Source organism: Phodopus roborovskii, unplaced genomic scaffold (genome assembly GCF_943737965.1).
Source record: "Phodopus roborovskii unplaced genomic scaffold, PHOROB, whole genome shotgun sequence".
Classification (NCBI taxonomy): domain Eukaryota; kingdom Metazoa; phylum Chordata; class Mammalia; order Rodentia; family Cricetidae; genus Phodopus; species Phodopus roborovskii.
The window spans coordinates 18,927,393-18,948,672 of record NW_026126480.1 but is presented as its reverse complement, the minus strand read 5'-3'; the positions used below and the strand labels follow the sequence as shown (position 1 = coordinate 18,948,672).

At 41.8% G+C, this 21,280-nt stretch overlaps 1 protein-coding gene and 1 pseudogene across 8 annotated transcripts in view; one reads left to right on the top strand and one right to left on the bottom strand.

The window, feature by feature from the left end:
* Dennd2b (DENN domain containing 2B) overlaps positions 1–21,280 on the top strand; it is a 178,281-nt gene that overhangs the window by 91,799 nt on the left and 65,202 nt on the right. The gene's annotated exons all lie outside the window — the stretch shown is intronic.
* Positions 3,744–4,314, bottom strand: LOC127228175 (peptidyl-prolyl cis-trans isomerase FKBP1A-like; annotated as a pseudogene).

Genomic DNA, 21,280 nt, shown 5'->3' with positions numbered 1-21,280 from the left:
ACTGGGTTGGCTCAGGTGTTGCAAGCAGGCTGAGCATGTGTGTGCTCTATTAGCCAAGTTTACACAGGGAGATTATCTCTTCAGCCCAGGAGTTGAATTTCAAGGGCAAAGTCCACAGTTGGCTGTTGAAAGGTTTAGAACACCTGGCAGAAAGTGTTTCACTGACCCAGCTGTAGGGGTGCTTCCCACAGAGTTCAGGTTTTTGTGAGACTTTCTCTCAGGCAGCATGGCACCAGATGCCATCATCATCATTCTGTTTGAACACCAGAGGCTTCAGGTGAGACACTTGAGTCAGGGCACAAATCTGCCCCTCTCTTCTTTGTCGTTCATGTTTCCTAATGCCTTGTTCTTCCCTTTGAGGAGAGGTCTGGGGCTCCTCTTCTCTCCCTGCTCCCTTTTTAAAATATTTATTTACTTTAAAGACGTAAGGACAGGGTCTTGGTTTTTAGTGATTCTGTTTACATGGCATAGCTCCTGCAAGGGATATGGCAAAATAATAGGCAGAAAGAACATGACTCACCTGGAGTTTGGCTAGAGCTGACAAATAGAAAGTTAGTGCTTGGTGTTGGAATGTTTCTGAGTGAAATAGTGGTGACGTTTGTACATCTTTGTGATATAATGTGAGGCCACTTAATTGTACAATTAATGAGTAATTGAAATTTTTGAATTATGTCTTACAAGGAAAAACTACTAAAAAATGTCTCACTTATACTTTACCAAGAATGTTTTTCTGTGTTAGTACATTCCTCCTGACAGCACCAATATGCCTTTTTAGATGGACCCTTTGAGTTGTTACCAGTGTCCCTTGTTCTAGACACTGCTGTAAGAAGTGGCAGCACCCAGCATCTTTGCCCATGTCTTCTAATACTTGTGTTTCCTTAGGTAAAATTCCTTTGCAGGGAGGGTTTGCTGATTCAAGGGTATACTAATTTTAAAATGTTAATATTGCTAAACTTCTTTCCAAAGAAGTTGCATCAGTTTAATTCTCATGAGTAATGTAGGAAAGCACCTGTTTCTACCATACCTTTGCCAATATGGTATTAGACAAGTTTTAATCTTTGCCAATCTGATAGGTTAAAAAAAAAACTCTCTTTTAAAGTGATTGTATTTTTTTATTATGTGTATGTATTTGTATGTGCATGTAAGTGAAATACCAATGGAGTCCAGAAAGCACTGGAGTGTGAGGTTGCTGAGCCACCTCTCTCTCTCTCTCTCTCTCTCTCTCTCTCTCTCTCTCTCTCTCTCTCCTTTTTTTCTTTTACATATCGATCCCAGTTCCCTGTCCCTCCCTTCCCTCCCCTCCAAACCCCCCTCCCCCACTCCAGATGTAGGGTGATGCTTTCCAGGAGGGGTCATCTGAATCTGTCAAGTCATTTGGAGTAGGGACTAGGCCCTCTCTTCTGTCTTTAGGTTAAGTGAGATCCCCCCCCCCTCCATGGGGGATGTGTCCACAAGGTCTTTTGTGCACCAGGGATATATCCTGGTTCCACTGTAAGAGGTCCCTTAGACTGCCCAGACCTTCTAGCTGAGACCCATGTTCAGGGGGTCTGAGTCAGTCCCATGCTGGATTCCCAGCTATCAGTCTGGGGGCTCGTTAGTTCCTCCTTGTTCAAGTCAGCTATCTCTGTGGGTTTTTGTAACCTGGTCTTGTCCTCCCTCTCTGCATCTGGATTCCAGTTCTGCTTAGTGTTTAGCTGTGGGTGTCTGCTTCTGTTTCCATCAGCTACTAGATGAGGGCTCTATGATGGTGGATAAGTTAGTCATCAACCTCATTATCAAGGAAGGGCATTTATGGTAGCCTTTCCACTGTTGCTCATATTGTTAGTTGGGATCAGTCTTGTAGGTCTCTGGACATTTCTCTAGATTGAGTTTTCTCTTCAAACCTATAATGGCTCCCTCTTTTATGCTCTCTCTCTCTCTCTCTCTCTCTCTCTCTCTCTCTCTCTCTCTCTCTCTCTCTCTCGTCTATTTCTCCCCTGACTCAATCTTCCTAGTCCCATGTGCTTTCCTCTCTTCCCCTTCTCCTATTCCCTTTCTACTCATCGACCCCCCCCCACTCCCCATATGCTCTGGAGATTTTGTCCCTTTCCCCTTCTGTGAGGGACCTTATATGAATCTCTTAGAATCCTCCTTGTATCCTAATTTTTCTGGCGTTGTGAATTATAGGCTGGTGATCCTTTGCTCTAAGAGGTCTAAAATCCATATATGAGTGAGTACATACTATGTTCCTCTTTTTGTGACTGGGTTGCCTCATTCAGGATGGTTTCTTCAAGTCCCATCCATTTGCCTGCGAATTTCAAAATTCCATTGCCCCCCCCCCGTCATAACCCCCCCCCCCGCAGAGTAGTATTCCATTGTGTAAATGTGCCACATCTTCTTTATCCATTCTCTAGTTGAGGGGCATCTAGGCTGCTTCCAGGTTCTTGCTATTACAAATAATCCTGCTATGAACATAGTTGAGCACATGTCTTTGTTGCATGGATGTGGATCATTTGGGTATATGCCTAAGAGGGGGATTGCTGGGTCCTGTGGTAGACTGATTCCCATTTTCCTGAGGAACCGCCATACTGATTTCCAAAATGGCTGTTTGGACTCCCACCAGCAGTGAAGGAGTGTTCCCTTTTCTCCACATCCTCTCCAGCATATGTAGTCATTGGTGTTTCTAATTTTAGCCATTCTGGCAAGAGTAAGATGATATCTCAAGGTTGTTTTGATTTGCATTTCCCTGATAGGTAAGGATGTTGAGCACTTTCTTAAGTGTCTTTCAGCCTTTTTGATTTTCTCTATTGAGAGTTCTCTATTCAGTTCTGTGCCCCATTTTTAAATAGGGTTATTTGGTTTTTTAGTTTCTTGAGGTTTTTTTTTTTTTTTTTTTTTTTTTTGAGAAAAGCCAGCATAAAGCACTTTTATTGCAATAATAAAACTTGAACTGCATATGTGGTGCAGAGGGCAGAGGACAAAAGCGTACTTTCTCTCACCAAATCACTACACAGGACAGCAAAGGGTGAGAAGGAACTGAGGAAGGGGGAAAGAAGCCAGGAAGCTGAGATTAGCAGAGAGAGCCAAGCATCAAAACCCAGGAGATGCTGAAGCTGTGATGACCAGCATCATTTTCTTAGAGAACACTCAAGGATTTGTAGTGATGGCTGGGCATCCATTGGGTGGTGAGTCTACAAACAGCACCTTCAATTTAAACTTTCCATTAAAGTTCTTTAAAATTTAGGAAGTAGAGATTGGATAGTTACAAGGTTACAAAAATTCTGAAAATTCATTAGAAAAACCATAGGACGAAAAACAAATTAAGCCAGGTCACAAAGAAGGCTTCAGAGATTCCCTGCTGACCCAGGGACAGGAACTGTAGTGTCCAACACAGCAGTAAAGGGACCTGCTTTAAAAGGCAGATGGTTCCAGAAGGTGAGAGGACTGTCTGAAGCAAAGGCTCACTCCTTCCCTTCCCACTTAAGTTTGGGCAGGGCTTTCAATTTAACAGGACCTCCCTCACAGGAAAAATCCAGTCTTCAATAGCATTTCCAATCTGTTATGACTTTGCAGCACAATAGCAAGAATGTCTTAATATACAATAGATATTTTTTTCATTCAAAAAAATAAAAATAAAGTAAAAATTCTTGCAAATCCCACCCCCAACACCAATTCCTATTCTAAAGTTAACCCATCAATTGTGCTGTTAATACTTGACAATATACTTCATTGGAAACCTAGATCTGAAAGACTGAAACTGAATCTTCACCCTAAAACAAAGTAACTTGAGGTGTATGGCATAGTTTAGGTCAACACACATACAGAAAGGGAGGAAGAAATGAAGGTGTCCGAAACAAAGCTCAGTGACAGGACACTTTCAGTCAGGTAGGTGTCTATACAAAAAGGTGGGACATCAGGACAAGCTCCACATGAATTTATGTGCACCCGGCTGGAGGTACCAGATCCCTCCATGGCAGATCCATGTGCAAGGAGCTAAGGGAGGAGGCCACTTCTGTCATTCCAGTTTTAGAAGCTCCACATCAAAGGTGGCATGTGGTGGGATGATGCCTGGGTGCCAGTGGCTCCATAGGCATAATCTGGAGAGATTGTCAGTTTGGCTTTCTTACCCACACTCATCTGGGCTACCCCTTCTTCCCAGCCTCGGGTCACCTCCTACTTGCTTAGCATAAACTTAAAAGGCTTATTTCTGTCCCGAGAGGAATCAAATTTCTTGCCATCTTCAAGCATTCCTGTGTAGTGCACCATGCAGGTGTGGCCACACTTCAGGAAGGTGCTCCAGTCTCTGGGAGAGATGGTTTTCACCTGCACTCCCATGGCGGGGGCAGAGGAGGAGGAGGAGAAGGACACAGGCGTGGAGCTGGAGTGGATCTGGCGGTGGTTCAGCCTTCTTGAGTTCTTTGTATATTTTGAAGATCAGCCCTCTGTCAGATGTAGGATTGATTGGTGAAGATCATATCCCAGTCTGTGGGCTGCTGTTTGGTCTTGTCAACTGTGTTCTTTGCCTTACAGAAGCTTCTAAGTGTGAGGAGGTCCCATTTATTAATTGTCGATCTCGATCTCAGTGTCTGTGCTACTGGAGTTATGTTCAGGAAGCAGTCTCCTGTACCAATTTGTTCAAGGGTACCTCCTATTCTCTCTTCTAAGAGGTTCAGTGTGGCTGGATTTATGTTGAGGTCTTTGATCCATTTGGACTTGAGTTTTGTGCATGGCGACAGACATGTCTATCTGTAGTCTATTACACACCCTCATCCAGTTGTGCCAGCACCATTTGTTGAAGATGCTTTACTCCTCCCTGTGTATACTTATAGCTATTTTGTCAAAAATCAGGTGTTTGTAGGTGTCAGGATTTTTGATTCGATTGCATTGGTCTACTTGTCTATTTTTTTGCCAATACCAGGCTGTTTTCAGGATTATAGCTCTGTAATAGAGCTTAAAGTCGGGGATGGTGATGCCTCCTGAAGTTCCTTTATTGAACAGGGTTATTTTGGCTATCATGGGTCTTTTGTTTTTTCATATAAAGTTGATTATTATCTTTTCAAGGTCAGTGAAGAATTGTGGTGGGATTTTAATGGAGATTACATTGAATCTGTAGATTGCTTTTAGCAAGAGTGCCATTTTTACTATGTTTATTCTACCTATTTAAAAGCATGGGAGATCTTTCCATTCTGGTATCTTCTTTAATTTCTTTCTTTAAAGACACTAAGTTCCTGCTGTATAGGTCTTTCACTTGTTTGGTGTTACCCCAAGATACTTTATGTTGTTTGTGGCTATTGTAAAGGGTGATGTTTCTTTGATTTCTTTCTCAGCCCTTTTGTCATCTGTATATAGTAGAGCTACTGTTTTTTTTTTTTTTAGTTTATCTTGTTCCTGCTAGTTTGCTGAAGGTGTTTATCAGCTATAGGAGTTCCTTAGTAGAGTTTATTGGGTTGCTTATGTAAACTATCATATCATCTGCAAATAGTGACAGTTTGACTTCTTCCTTTCCAGTTTGTATCCCCTTGATCTCCTTTTGTTGTCTTATTGCTCTAGCCAGAACTTCAAGTACAGTATTGAAGAGAAATGGAGAGAGAGGGCAGCCTTGTTTTGTTTCTGATTTTAGAGGAATCGCCTTAAGCTTCTCTCCATTCAGTTTGATGTTGGCTGTTGGTTTACTGTGATACTACTTTTTATTATGTTTAGGTATGTTCCTGCCGCTGAGCCATCTCTAATCTCTGATACTTTATTTAGATTTCTGTCATCACTAGCAAAATTGAGCAGTTTTTGTTTACTGCCAATTGCGTTTATTCTTTGAACAATTTTATGCTTAAATATATTGTTCACTTTTCTAGTTGATCCCTTATAGATTTGTTAAGAATTTACGCATATATCAGGTCTGGGCCAAATATGTTGATGGTACTTTTTTCCTCTTTTCTTCTGCTAAATTTATTCTTTATATAAAATTGGTAAACTTCATTTTACCAAAATTTTAACCATTTTTTCTAGTGAGTTGAGGCCCCCACAATCAAGTTCTCATAGTATATTTCCTATTTTTGATGCACCATAGCCATTATAAACATTTTTGTGAAACTGTGACTGGTATGTAAAATAAATTAATTTAAAAAACATTTTTGCAACACTTTCAAAGAAACAAACACTTCCAGTACCGTTAGTGAAGGCACAGACTGACAATTATACACAAGTCGCCTTAATTTTGAAGTCTGTTTATTTTCTATTATCCTGGATATGGTAATGCTGTTTTTGTTTTCTGTGTGTTTTGGGATAAAATCTGCCCCCCACCCTTTGGTAAAACTTCAGAGTGAATCCCTAGGTGCAACTGTATGAATGCCAGAAACCTAGATATTGTGACTCAAAAGTTGGATGTGGTTGAATGATCTCATTCTGGCTGAGGTGGCCAATAGGTAGGTATTGACCTTAGTGACATGGTGGCAGAGTAAGTGGGCTAAAGTCCCAGAAAACATTAGGATCCAGATAGGGTGTGGCTTTGGCATAGGAGCAGCAATAAAACATGAACAAATGTGTTTTCCTAAGGGACTAATAAAAGCCAGGTGTTGTGGCCCAAACCTGTAATCCTAACACTTGGGAGGCAGAAGCCGAATGTGGGGGGTGTGGCAAAAGTTCAAGGCCAGCCTGATTTGTCTAGAAAGAAAGAAAAGAAGAAAGGAAGGAAGGGAGAAAGAAAGAAAGAAAGAAAGAAAGAAAGAAAGAAAGAAAGAAAGAAAGAAAGGCAAAGCCAAGCAAAGCAAGTTCAGTCTCACATGTAGAACCCTGGGCATGGATGCAGATGCTTGTAATCCAAATGCTGTGGTGGTTCAAGCTCTCACTGTCCAGTAGACTAGTGAACCCTCCAGGACAGTGAGACAGTGAGAGGTTAAAAAAGGGTGAATGGCCTTTGTGGAACTAGACCTCTGGCCTATGCATACACGAACATGCAAACACATATGGGCTCTCTCTCTCCCTCTCCCTCCTCCCCTTCTCTCTCACACACACCAGACAGCATGGAAGAAAATTTTGAACTCAGAGAAGAAACACTGTTATTTATTCATGATTCACTTCTGTCCCAGATAATAAACACATTCACCTTAACTGTACCTCCCACACACAGGGTTTCTCTGAGTATTACTGGCTGTCCTTGATCTTGCTGTCTAGACCAGACTGGCCTTGTACTCAGAGATCCATCTGCCTCTGCCTCTCAAGTGCTGGGATGTAGCTGCCCAGCTACATCCTAACCATACTTTAAAAGCTGTTTTTTTTTTTTTTAATATTTTTCTTATTTTACATATCGATCCCAGTTCCCTCTCCCTCCCATCCTCCCATGTCCCCCACAGACCCTCCCATCCCATCCCCCATTTACTCCCCTGGGAGGGTGAGGCCATCCATGAGGGATCATCAAAGTCTAGGCTAAGGGAGTATCCCTCCACAGGGAATGAGCTCTTGAGGTCCATTCCTGCATTTGGGATACATCCTGATTCCATTGTCAAAGGTATAATGCAGGGTCAGCCTACAGTTGCTGATCCCAGTGGTCTTAAACCTAGGAAAGGACACCTCCTTCAAGGGCCAGAACTAGCTGCTAGGGTTTAGGAGACTTGAGGAGAGCAGGAATGAGCATACTTTCTGTTCTGGCAGCCAGGAGCTTAGGCAGAAATGTTAGTGGAAGTGGGCTAAGTAAGGAAGCAGAAGGGGAAAGTATTCAGATCAGCGTACATCAGACCTCTCTGCAGAGCCAACTGCACACAGACAGATGTACTCAAAAGGAACTTAGCTTGCTGGATGAAGCATAGAAAAGGCCAGCATCCTGCAGTGGAGTCTGTTACCTTATCCATTGCAAGGCTTTGTGCTATGCTCTGAATACTTTGCTTATAGGTTTTGGATAGTAGTGGCCACAGGGATGTCTTTCCACAGAAGGACAGGAATGACAGTTTGCTGTACTTAACAGGGAAGTGAGAAGGGTCAAGATGGGACTCCAGATAAGTCTTGGGGGTCTGCCTACCAACCTGTACTCTGAAACATAGTGGCTAAAATCAGTTGTCTCTCACAATTCTGGGCCTCTTGCTTGATGTATTGTGTAGTTCAGTTAGATGGAGGCTGGGGGGAGGGGGAGAATGTCATCTGAAGGCTTGCTCACTCACCCACCTGTATGCTGGTATACTGGAAACACAAGAAGCTGGGGTCCTCAGTTTGTTTGCTCGTGTTTGAGAGTTTTCTTGCCCCCCCCCCACATTGCTCCATGCTGTACCTCCTGCTTCTGCAGGGTAACTACAGTTCTAAGGAGGTGGATCTCCAAGTGACTGCCTTAGAGAGACCTAAAAATATAGCATGGCCTTTATCTCCCCAAGTCTTGGGAGTATCACCTTGCATGGGCCACACATTATTTCTCAAGGCAATGACAAAGGCCTGGTTTGCTTAAGAAGAGATTTGCTTTGAGATCACCATAGCTATAAAGGAAAGTACTGGGCACTTTCCCCCAGGATTAATTCATTGTCTACCATCTTTTTAGTATCACCAAAGCTTCTTAATACTTGGGTTATTACTTACCCAACATTTAAATCACCTTACTTTCTATATCCAAATATTTACATTTTTTTTAAAAAAAGCACAATAACATCTGTTTCTTAAAGTGAAAAAAAAATCAATATTATTTGACATTCATGGAAGGTGAATTCAAGTACAGTGAAACAAAAAAAAAAAAAAAAAAGGTTAAAAATTTTAGCCAAATACCATGGTCTCTGAAAAGCCTCTCTCATTATGAGATGGTCAGAGCACCAGGGAAATGGCTCAGTGTATAAAACATTTGCCATGCAAGTGTGAGGACTGCTGTTTGGATCCCCAGAATCCACTTAAAAACCAGGTATGTGGGTGTGGTGGCTTGTTTGTAATTCTAATACTTGTAAGACAGAGATAGGATTCCCAGAGCTTGCTAGCTAGCCAGGCTAGACCAAATAGCAGTCTGTGGGTTTAATTAAAAGACTCTGCCCCAGTGAATAAAGTGGAAATGATTAAGGAAGACTCTGGTAGCCTTGACCCTATACATACATGTGTACATCTTCATATCCATGCACTCACACACATATACATACCATGCACACATATGCAAGAGTCCGGGACAGATCAGTGTTTGGAGGTAACATTGCAAATAGAAACTTTCTGCTTAGTCTATAAAGAAAACTCGGAAGAACTGAGAAGCGTGTGCTTTACTGACTGTGATTCCTGTCAGTGAGTGCTGTGGGTGCCATGTCAGATGTCAGATGATGTGTGGTTTCCCACAGTTTGGAAAGTACCATGGAGCTGTGTAGGTAGCAAGAACGATGTGCAAAGGGTGTAGAGTTGACCTAAGAATCTGCTGAAACTTGGGGATGGTTTTCGTTGTTGCAACAAACCAGGTAATTGCTGGTAAAGTGGGGCAGAGAACGGAGGAGATGAGTCCTAGAGCAGGCAAAATATGTAGGACCTGCTGACATACTTGATCTTGATGAGATCATGTTCAGGGGTCATTTATAGAAACATACATGACTGTGGAAAAGAGGGTTTTGTGTCTCTCTGTGTGTCTGTTAGAGGTATATGGGGGATGGAATTCAGTTTAGACATTCCTTTTTATTTTCTGAAAGGAATTCAATTGGCATTAAGGAATTTATCTGGTTGTTTCTTTGGAGCATTAATTGGGTTGTCTCCTGTGTATTTTTCTGTGAACTGTAAATTAGAAATATAGCCTAGACTAGGCTAGGCATTCAGGAGGGGACCCCTTTGTAAGCAGTTCAGAGGATCATAGGCATATAAATATAGATATTGCTGTTAAATTTGGTTACTGCTTAAAGTAGACCAGTCAGATAGCTCCATTGTAAAATTATAGTTTTCATTTTGTGAAGGTCACCTCTGAGTGACCTTTGGCACTGGTCCTCCTTAATTTTTGACTTAAGTGGTTTTGTGTTATGGGAAATTGTAAGCAGACATTTCTTTTCCTGACCGCCTGCTCCCTGACCCGGCAGCTGCTTCCAAAACACCACACAGAGATTTAGTATTAAATTGCTCAGGCTTGTTAATAGCTAACTCTTACATTTAAATTAGCCCATATTCCTTATTTATACTTTGCCACGTGGCAGTGCCTTTTCTTAGTTAGATATGCTCATCTTGCTCTTTCTGCTGGTGACTCCTCAGACTCTGCCCTTCTTCCAGAATTCTATGTCAGACTGTCTCGCCCAGTCTTTTCCCGCCCAACTATCAACCAATCAGGTTTTTATTAACATTGAGAGCAATGCACATTTATTTACAATGTATAAAGATTGTTCCACAGCAGCAAATGTCAAGCATACCCAGAAGTAGAGTTGAGGAGGAATAACCCTATAGCCACTATTCAGAATCAACTGCTATCAATACATGGACTAGCTGGTTTTGTTCCTATGCCTGTTTACCCCCCACTACCAGATTTTTGAGGCAAATCCCAGGCATACTTTTTTAACCAGTAGCATTTCAGAAGGACTGTCTAAAAGACCTTTAAGATATGTTTGCTGATATATCTGGTCTGCCCAAGGACAAGACTTTAAGATGTATAGTTGAGTGCTAAGGTCCAAGGGTTGATTGTAGTATGATGACAGCATAGGCCAGGGTTTCAAACTGTAGTAGGTGTTAAGATTGCCAGGAAGAGAGAGCTGTAGGTTGCCTGGTGTGTTTTAGGGCAGGGGCAGGAGATGGTGTGTGATGTGGTGAGGAATTTGAAAACTTAGCCAGTGAACAGAAGACAAGGTGAGAAAAACTCGAATATCATTAAGCTTGTTGTGCCCCAAGATGTTGTTGTCTTCTGGTTTATGTTGGGGAAGCAAAGATAGGCAAAGTATTAATAAAAAGGAGAAGAAATGGGATATGTAGAAGGAACAGGACCCCCTTAGAGGAGATCCTTGATTATAGAAGCTGGGTCAGGGGCATTGGCCAGCAAACCCACTGCTCATGCATTGTCGTCCCCCCCCCCCAGGGTGCATGCTGAGTGGGGTTTGTCTGTGCTGAGAACTTTTTCTGTGCTGTATATACTGCTTACTGGATTCAGATAGGTGAGCAGGAGAGCTGCACTGAATGAGAATGTTCCCAGCATTTTCCTGCTGTTGTGACACTTGCTTCTTAAACTTCTGGGAAACCCCCAAGGCTCAGGACTGCAGGGAGTGACTTCTTTTCTGAGCTCACCTGGTTTTTAGCTTTGTCAATACAAAAATGAAATGAGTGGGGGGAAAATGGGGATATGACTGCCCGTATGTATGTTTGAAGTTTATTGTAGATATGAGGGAAAAAACAGCCAGAGGCATCTGGAAGGGTCCAGACTGAACTAGGCCATGAGGGGAGAGCAAGAGAGGAAGACAAGAGAGCTAGGCAAGAGAGCTATGAGGCCAGGAGCAAGCTAGGAGACCAAGAGGACAAGAGAAGCAAGAAACCAAGAGACTTCATAGGCAACATGGCTGAGGTTATATAGGAACCAGACCAGGGTTGGGGGTTGGGGGAGGTAGTAAAGTTTAGGCCTGGAGTGGTTCAGGTTAAGGGGTCTGAAGAGAAGTGCTGAGAGGAGCCAAGACTTTGTAACAGATATTGGCCCTGCTGAGAGACTGGAGGCCAGTATCCGTTTTGATATGTTAAATGGACACCTCAGGTAGCCATTTGTCCCAGGTTAACAACCAGGGAAGGCAAAACTGTCTGCTAGGGTAGTAACCAACAAGTGTCCACTAAAGGTACATTGTAGCTACAGACTTTGGGAGAACTTTGATTTAGAGTCAGAATTTGTGTCATTAGTTAGCCATGAAACTTGAAAATAACAGTTTCTTCTTTCAAAGATAGTTGATATTTTGTTTTTTGTTTTTTGTTTTTGAGGTTAGGGATATAGCTCTGAGGTTGATCACCTCCCTAGAATGTACCCCCAGCACCATAAAAGAAAAGCAAAATGAAATAAAAGATAGCGTCTCTTGAAAAAAATATGTTAAGAGTGGTTATTACTGAAGAAGATGGTGGAAAGGGAGCTGTGTAGACAGACGTTACTGTTTCACCTAGTCCCACCACCCTTCAGCCCCAAATAAACACACAGAGGTTTATATTATATTGGTTTTGGCTTGCCCGAGAAAATACAGTAAAAGCAACACCCACTGTACTTTCGACAGAATAGTATCCAGAAGGGGGATTTTGAAGTTTGACCCAGTTTGAATTCTGGCTTCTGCTTTTGCTAATTATACTTTGGCTTTGGTTTTCTTACTTGCTAAAATAAATAAAATGGAATTGTTATAGAGTATTAAATGAATTAGCATAATTAATGCATGGGAACATGCTTTGCATACAAGATGATTGGTAAAAGAAAATTTAACCTTGTTGATAACCGGTAATTGGCACCACAGAAGTGTGCCCAGTGTCCTGGTCTTGCTCATGTCTGAGGCTGCAGGCAACCTTCCACTTTGATTGCAAATCTTTAGAAGTCTATGCTCCAGTCTCAGAGCAGATCTAGGTTTTTCTTTAAGTTTCATATTGTAATGAAACTTATATGGATAGCTAAGGTGATATTGAATGATATATTGGATGTAATTCTCTTTTGATTTTTATTTTGTTTCGTATTTGTGTGTGTGAGAGAGTATTTGGGTGTGCATGTGACATGGCACATATGTGAGGTCAGAGGATAGTTTTTCTTCATTGTGTATTATGAGTTATCAGGCTTGCAGAATAAACACTTTTACCTGTTGAGTAGGGTTTTGTTTTTTGTTTTTATTTTTTGCATTAACTAAGAAGTTGGTTTTATAGTTATAGCTACAGCAGTTTTCTTACCAGTTTTCACAATAGATGCTTACACAATATTTCCTCTAGCTCTCCTGTGCAGACTGTCAATAAAATTCAAATGTATTGTATAAAATTGTAACTTGTTAAAAATCACTGTATAAGGAGCTAAGCTAATAAGTACCTTCTGGTGACCTTACTGATTAAAATAAAAATGGGACTTGACATACCAGGGGTCTTGGTACCTGCCCCCCCACACTTTGTGGTAGAATTTTGTTAAGAATTATGCTATAATTAGGACTCTGAGTTCTGATTTCTATACTTTGTATTCTGTATTTCCAATTAAATGTAGAGTCATATACTCCAGAAACCAGATAAAAAAATGTTGGCTTCCTACTATCAAGTTAGAATCTAGTAACATATATTTTTGCTTGTATTAAAGCATTATTCTGAATAAATCTTTTTTTTTTCTTTTGTTGTTGTTGCTTTGTTTTGTTTTTTGAGATAGGGTTTCTCTGTGTAACAGCTCTGGCTGTCCTGGAACTCTGATGTAGACCAGGCTTGCCTTGAACTTACAGTAAGTTCAGCCTTTGCCTCCAAGTGCTGGGATTAGAGGCATGTGTCACTAACACCTGGCTTAATAAATTTATTATAGCCTTTGGAGCCCTGGTGTCTCGTAAGAACTTTTCTTACACCTTCCAACACTGCTGAGAGATCAGGTGAGCAAGCCTCTTGCATTCCTCCTTACCTCTCTCTACCCAGCTTTACAGATTCATAAATGTCAGGCAGAGATTGTTCTTTGCTTTATCTGTGTGGCTTTCTGATTGGTATATAACTCATCATTTCTAGATAAAACCAGCCATAGGCATTTCTTTAATGAAGCCCACCCATGTCACAAATAAATTATGGGATTATATTGACTGGGGAGAGGCCCAAGCTGGGAGGAGTTGAGAGTTGATATTATTCCAGAAGTTGAAAACAACAAGGCAGGCAAGTAGCTTCCTCTTAGGGTGTAGGGTATTTCCTTGTCTTGTCTTCTAGACATCCTTGTTTGTCATAAAATGAACAGGTTCACATGTTTGTCATTGTACCCTCTTGAGTCCTTTACTCTTTGTAGCAGAAATCCTAGAAAATAGATTGAGCTACCATGTTGTTTTATTTTTATTGCAAAGAAAGAGCTGATGATGGCTTTCCATTGTCTAAGAGTATGTTCAGGCTTTGTGGTGTAGGGATGGAGCTCGTAGTAGAAAAACAGGCATCTGGTTTCTTAGATGATAGCTACAGTCAAAAATAGAAGTGTGGCTTAATTTCAGCAGACATTGTGGCATTTTAGATGGCTTGCTTTTACAGTGGGGGGAACCATACCCAGAAGAAGGTACACATGATGATAGAATGGCTGGGTTGGCTAATAGGCACCACATAGTCAGTATTTTTTGGTGAGTTTCTGTTTAAATGCAGTTGTTCAAATGCAAGATTGGCATTTGACTACCACCTAATGCAATGGCCAGTGTTGCTCATCATCTTCCTTAAGTTTTGTTCACTTTTTTATTTGGAACTTGCTATGTAGACCAGGCTGGCCTTGAACACACAGAGATCTGCTTGCCTCTGTCTTTAGAGTACCAAGATTAAAGGTATGTGCCACCGCACCTGCAAATTTTGTTAATCTTTATCTTATTAATTTCATAGAAATAGTTTTGCCACTGATGTGGACTTCATAGGCCACTTTGATATCATTGCTTTTGTTTTCTCAGTCAGTCTCCTCATCATAGGTAGTTCAGTCTACCATCCTAACTGCACCAAAAGGAGCTGGGCTCCATGGCAAGTTCAGAATCTCTTAGTGGAGGATGAATTAGTGCCATATTTTAGTATGGAATTAGGGAGATGTGCAGTTCTCAGATCAGACTTCCAGTGGACTCTTGCTTATTCCCTTTTTAGTCTTTATATTCTTAATTCTCAACCTGCAAGAAAACCTCTAAGCCGAGATCTTTCTCCAAACTCTCATTTTGTCAAGTTCTGTCTACACTACTGCATCTCCCGCTTCTCTGCTACAGTGTGCCATTATTCTAGCTAAACCATACTTGATACTGGCAGGACCAGCTCATTTTTATTTCTTTTTTCTCTTTTATGAAAAATTAATAAAAACATTAGGAAGAAAGTAAAAACATAATTTATTAGTATTTGGTATATTTTGTCCTTTTGGGTGGTTTTCACATGAGACACACACACACACACACACACACACAATGTTTTCTCAGATATGGCAGCATTTGCACTTAGGCTTTATAACCTACTTGTTTGTTTTGCTACTAATTTTGGTTAGGAATCTATAAATATTTAGAACTATTTTGTAATGTTTAACCCTGCATAGGATTTCATTGTATGTATGAATCAATTTGATAGTAGATTTTGGGTTGTTTAGAAAATAGCAATTTTTATATTTCTATTTCCACTGGGTGAATCTGCCACTATATTTTCGGGATAATTATTTCTTTAAGTTTCTATAAGAAAATGGAATTGCTAGTCGAAAAGTCATGAAGCATGTGTGTTATTTAATAATAATATCTTATGTTTTCAAAAAAAACAATCTTTTGAAGCTTAGATAAGGATATGGATAAAAAGTTAATGTAAGAAAATACAAGCATAAATTATTTCAATTTAATTGGTGTGTAATTTGTCATTGTATAATGCTGAATGAGGACTGCTGTCTTTCTATCTTGTGTATTGCTGACATTGTTGTAATGGGCATCTGTGTACAGTGAATATGCAGGGCTTTATATATACTAGTCCTAGAAAAACAAATTGTTTTAGAAGATTATATGCATCTTCATCTTGAGAAGTAATTACAGGTCTCTACAGTGTTTATTGGCAATGTCTACAAGTAATCATTTTTTTTTCATTTTTGCTAATACCCATCGATGTCACCTTTTCAGTATTTTCCGGTCTGATGAGTATGAGATAATATCTCAGCATTTACATTTGTATTTTCTTGATTTGCCAAAGAGGTTGAGCATTGTTTCATTCTTTTTGACATGTTATATTTTCCTCTTTTTCAGTTATTTTTTTCTATTGATTGTAGAAGTTCTTGACATAGTCTTAACTTTTAGTCATCCAGTACTTAGGTGATTTGTAGTTGTTTTGGTGTATGGCATTGTGTACTTGGCCGTGTTTGGTAGGTGTTAATTGAATACACACATGATTGCAAATATCAATGAAGAAAGAGGACTTACCTGGGCTTATCAGGAACTGATGGTGATCATTTTCCTGGCCTTTAAGACTCAGACTCATAGCTTGAGCTGGGCTAGCACAAGAATATGCAAGCATCTGTCCCTAATTGCAACTAAGGAAGCCTAAAGTTTGGCCTGGAATGGAAGTTTTAATTATGTATCCCTGGCTAACCTTGTCCTTACTTTATAGACCACACTGGTCTGGAATCTACAGAGAGATCTGTCTGCCTCTGCCTCCTGACTACTGGGATTAAAAGTGTGTAACACCCCATCCAAACCCAGCAGCAGCAGGAGTCTTAAATTCCAAGAGTTCCATCAGGATGTGGTAGGATTTAGGGATTTAGGTTGGCTGCATTCTTGTTCTGTAGGGAGGGGATCTCAGAGTAGTACAGTGAAAGGAAATACTGAGCATGCTCTTGGCAGAAGAGAGCACAGAAGTAGGAAAGCCTGAAGACCATGAGTGAAGGTTTTATTTTTCACTAAGGGAAGTCAGTTTCTTTCATTCTTACTGCCAGCCTGAAGTTGAGGCCCAGTTAGTTATGGGGAAACACTGCAGGCATTAATTTAGTAATTTGTCCTTCTTGGGACCTTGCACTTCATCTCAGAAGTCTTGTGTTTCATGTTGTCTCACTACTCCTTGTCTGTAAAGGTCTGGCTCCCATTTTTTTCTCCCATAAAAATACTACTTGAGCTGTTCCAGTCTCTGCACCTCACCCACTGTAAATACTTCTTGTCTGTATACCCCATTTGAGTTGTTTGCTAATAATCCTCTTCTCATGAGCTCCTTAAGATATTTTCCCCTCTTCTGAAAACAAAATAGTGATCAGTAGTTCACACTGGTTTTGTCGAGCAGCCTGATAGCAGAACTTAGGAGAAAGTCTACAGCATAAAGCTGAAGATGGGAAAAGATGGGAAAGCTGAGCTCAGTCTTAACTGGTTTTTGGGAGCAGTACCAGTTCATTTCTCAGTTTTCTGCCTTCAAGGCTGGAAATATTCTTCCCTAGTTCCCTAGTTTTCTCTGAGCTGTGACTTTCCCTCAGGTGCTTGCTCTGTCTGTCTGTCTGTCTGTCTGTCTGTCTGTCTCTCTCTCTCTCTCTCTGTGTGTGCGCGTGCGCGCTTGCGCTCGCATGTGTGAATGGGAAGTCAAAAGACCCCCTAAGCTGCTAGAGCTGGCAAAGTGAAAAAATTTGCTCACAATATTTAGTTGTGTTGTGCATAAAGACAAAACTGTATTTTTTTGATGTCACTCTCAGTTCCTTACATCATGTTTAAAACCCATGTGTACCTTGTTTGAGACAGAATCTCTGTTATGTATGCTTTCGGTGATTCTCCTGTCTCTACCTCCCATCTCCCTATTAGGCTGTACTAGGATTATAGATGCATCTAGCTTTTAAGTAGGATTTAAGGATCTGAACTCAAGTTTTCATACTTGCATGGCAGACACTTTACCCATTGAGTCATCTCCCCAGCTCAGGGAATTGTTTTTATTTAGTTCTCCTGACTGTCCAAGTAGGCAATTAGGTGGTGAGGGCAAGGGAGAAAGTGGATTCCTGAGTTTTGGCACTTACAACAGCATTCAGCATATACACAGGTTAAGAGATGAGGTATCAGTGTGGGCTCCAGGGAAGAAGAGGGACTCCAGCAACAGCAATCAACTTTGAGTTAACCATGTCTCCGGGCTTCCTAGGATATGGGAGCTAAAGGCACAAACAATTGGTTGTAGCTGGAAGGATCCTCCACCAGCTCCTTTTCTGAGCTGGATGCAGGGTGCAGAGCAACAAGCCAGTTGGCAGACTTGCCTTTTCTGCCTTAAAGAACTTTGTTTCTGTTGCTAACAACAGACATGGGTAGTGTAAATAAAACACAGACTCTTAGGCACAGAGACACATGGAATCAGAACTGAGAGGACAGGGGGAAGGGCTGAAGTGGACAGGGAGTGCAAATGCACAGCTGGATTTCTGAAGGTACTGTGTGCACTATGCCCTCTCTCCAGCCTTGACAGTGAGCCAACATAAGGCTGGCTGTGGGAAACCCTCCACTCCTTTGGAGCAGGAAAGATCTGGATGACAGGTTTCAAAGATGAAATGCTCAATGCAGCTGGATATACTTTACTCGGGCTGATACTCCTGGATATACTTTACTCAGGCTGATACTCCTGTAAGCTGGTGTTCTGAGGCCAGGTGGTGGCTTATTTCCTCTCCCCTTTCCTTTAAGACTTCACTCACTGGTCTCTTGTTAGTTGATGCTGGTGATGGGCAGTTATCAGCCCTGAATGACAGGATACTAACTGTCAGTTATGGGTGGGTAAGACAGGAATGAAAGGTAAAGAGAAATAGTGATATAATGATATTATCTTGCATTGGGTATCTCCTCTGTGTGCCACTCACTTGCTCCCCAAAGCTAGAGTAGGCTGGTTAGGAGGCAGTAATGGGGGGAGAAATTGTAAAGAACACAACTTAGTTAATTAACTTCTGTATAGTTCACTTTATTTGGCTTTTATTCACATGTGTAAGAAATGGCTCCAAGGACATCTTCTTGGGCCCTGCTTCCTAAATTTGTCCTTGAAGCCTCTGGGGCTGTTATCTGGCTTGGTTTGGACTGCTGATCATTTTTTCATATTCCTTGCCAGGAACTAATGTCCTTAGGCCTCAGCTGGGGTGTGTCTCCAGTACAGCCATCTGGAAGGTCAGAGTTATTAGCCATTAGAATGTGCCCATTAGCTCTTGGAGGGTCACAACCTGTTAGTGGAACCCTAAGCCTGGGAACTACTTTTCTCAGAAGGCCCTTCATACTTGGGACAAGCTGACTGGTATAGTACTCCCTTATTTGGACACTGAATTTTCTGGGTGAGATTGCAGTTCTCCTTTGTCTTGAGTGAGTTTTTAGAGTATCTAATATCCTTGTGAGGGATTTTCCAGGAGATCATCTTAATAGCAGAACTTTTCTTCACCTGAGCTTTTTCTTGGTCTCCAGCCCACTTGCTTATGAGATCAGAAAGAGGTTCCCATGTCCAACATGCTCATTGCTCTCTCTCTAGGGAAGGAGTGAAAAACACCTTAGAGACAGAGGCAATAGAAGCTTGAGTCTGATTCTAGGGATTGTGGGGAGCTTTGTGTTTGGCACTAGAAACATACCTGGGAGAACTTTCTATGCTTTGAGGAACTTGCTGTGCCCATCATCCTAGCTTCATGTGGAGCCAGGATACCAGGAGCAAGGTGCAGGCAGGGATAATTGCTGATGGTGGGTAGTAGTGGTGCTGCCATGGGTGAAGGACCTCGGTGGGACTCTGAGAGCACACTTCCCCTGTTCACCTCACACCCTCTGAGAAGGGCACTCTGTCTACCCTTGGCTGCCCCTTTGTTTCCTGCCAGCCTCAGGGGAGTGACTGCTAGTGACAGTGACATTGGATCCTAGTAGGTGAGGGAAGGCAGTCAACAAAGGTGTGTTTTTCCAGCTGGAACTTGTTGAAGCTGCCTTTTAGCCCTGTGGGTGAAAGCTTTGGACTTAAGAGAGTCATGCCAAGAAGGCATAAGGCTTAAAGATTGGTAGGGCCGAAGAGTAGAGTTGAGGCCTTATCATGCTGTCCTCAAGGAGTCAGATAAAGGCTGACCAATGGAAAATTGCTGCTGCCCACAAGGAAAGTGCTTTCCTAGTGGGAAGGCTTTCCTGTGCAGTACAGTATCACACAACCCACACACAAACTCTTCGTGCTTGTACTGCCTCCATCTTACAGATAAACAAAAAGTGTAACTCAGATTAACTTTCCTCCAAAGCTTTGTTAGTAATTGGGGGAATTTCATACCCAAATTTCATTAACTATTTGAGCTTATTCCAAGACTACTCTTTTCCCCATTATTCCTTGTAGAGGAAACCACAACAGGCTATTATTTTAAGAAAGCTTTTAATTTCAGAATCGTTTCAGATTTATAGAAAAGTTGCAAAGAGAGTACTGAAAGTTCCCATAGGTCCTGTAAGCCACTAATATTTCCCCCCCTCTTTTTCTGGTCTATTTATGAGGGTTTACTGGGGGCAAGGAGCAGATTTGAAGATTTTTTTCCCCTACCTTGGTGATTTTTAGCTAATATTTTTGAGAGTCCATTAGGGTATAATAATTTTTCCTAGGGTCCATTTTGTCTCAGTTGTACTAGGCTGGGCCTGGCTTTGCCTTCTGGTTTCGGAGTTAAATTTTCTACTTGTGCTCAGTGGGTTCAGGTGAAAACTGAGCCTCTAAGAATTAGGGAAGTCAGGTAGTTGTTGGGAGGCTTCTGTACTGTTGTTGCCTGGGAAGGTCCTTTCAAGGCCATGCTCATGTTTTCAGCTGGTGTTAGCTGGCTTAGAACAAGAGCTCTTCTGAGGGGTGAAACAAGCATCTGGGTTAGTTTTCATGATGCCTCAAGTCTGTCGGTATATGGTGCCACGGAAGGTAGATCAAGGTGGTTGCTGCCCTGGGCCCTGGCCTCAGTCTGTAGGAAGACAGACAGTGGGTAGTGTGATGTCTATGGGCAGCTGCTGTGCTTTGCTTTGGGGCCCAGGCACATTCTCCATTTAAGGAAAAGGGGTCTGCAAACTTCTTGGCTGTGGGTGTGAATGGGCTGTCCCAAAGTCTGTTCATGGCCTTTGCTGGATGTGCTTTTTCAATGAGATCATTCCAGAATTGCATTCCTATGAAATTATATTTTACTCAAAGACGTGAAGCTGGATTTGTGTAAAAGCACTGGCATTAACACTCAGAGCTTGGAGAAGGCAGAATGAGAGTGAGATAAGAAGCTCATCTTTTGGTAGGGCGGGGAGGGGATTGAATTCAGGATGGTACTCTGAATTTACCCAGGAAATAAAATTGTCACTCAGTACAGGGAAGGGAGGCTTGAGTTGTTTTCCCAGCTGCCTGCCAACCCCCCCCCCCGGGGGCAGTATGAGCTCAGAGAGGGCAAGCAGTGAGTGAAGCTTAAGGCTTCTGTGTCTACGGAAGCAGAAGTGTCCCCCCCCCCTTTTTTTTTTTTTTTTTGTCATTTAAAGCCCATCCCTGTTCTCACCTATTTGGCCCACTTTCCTTCATCTCCCACCACTGAACACCCCCAACCACCACTACCATCTATTTCTTCTACTCACAACATTTGTGGCACCAAATATATAGTGCCTCCTCCTCCAGTCCCCACCCACAGCAGCCAATTCTGCAGCTCTGGACACCAACTAGAGGTCTTATAATCTAATTTTGACACTGACTACTTGTTTAAGGACTTAGTCTCATATGACTGCCTCAACTCACTAGTCTAAGCCACCCATATTTCTGGCCAGCTAGCTATAAAGTTTTAGGAGCTTCCTTCCCCAAC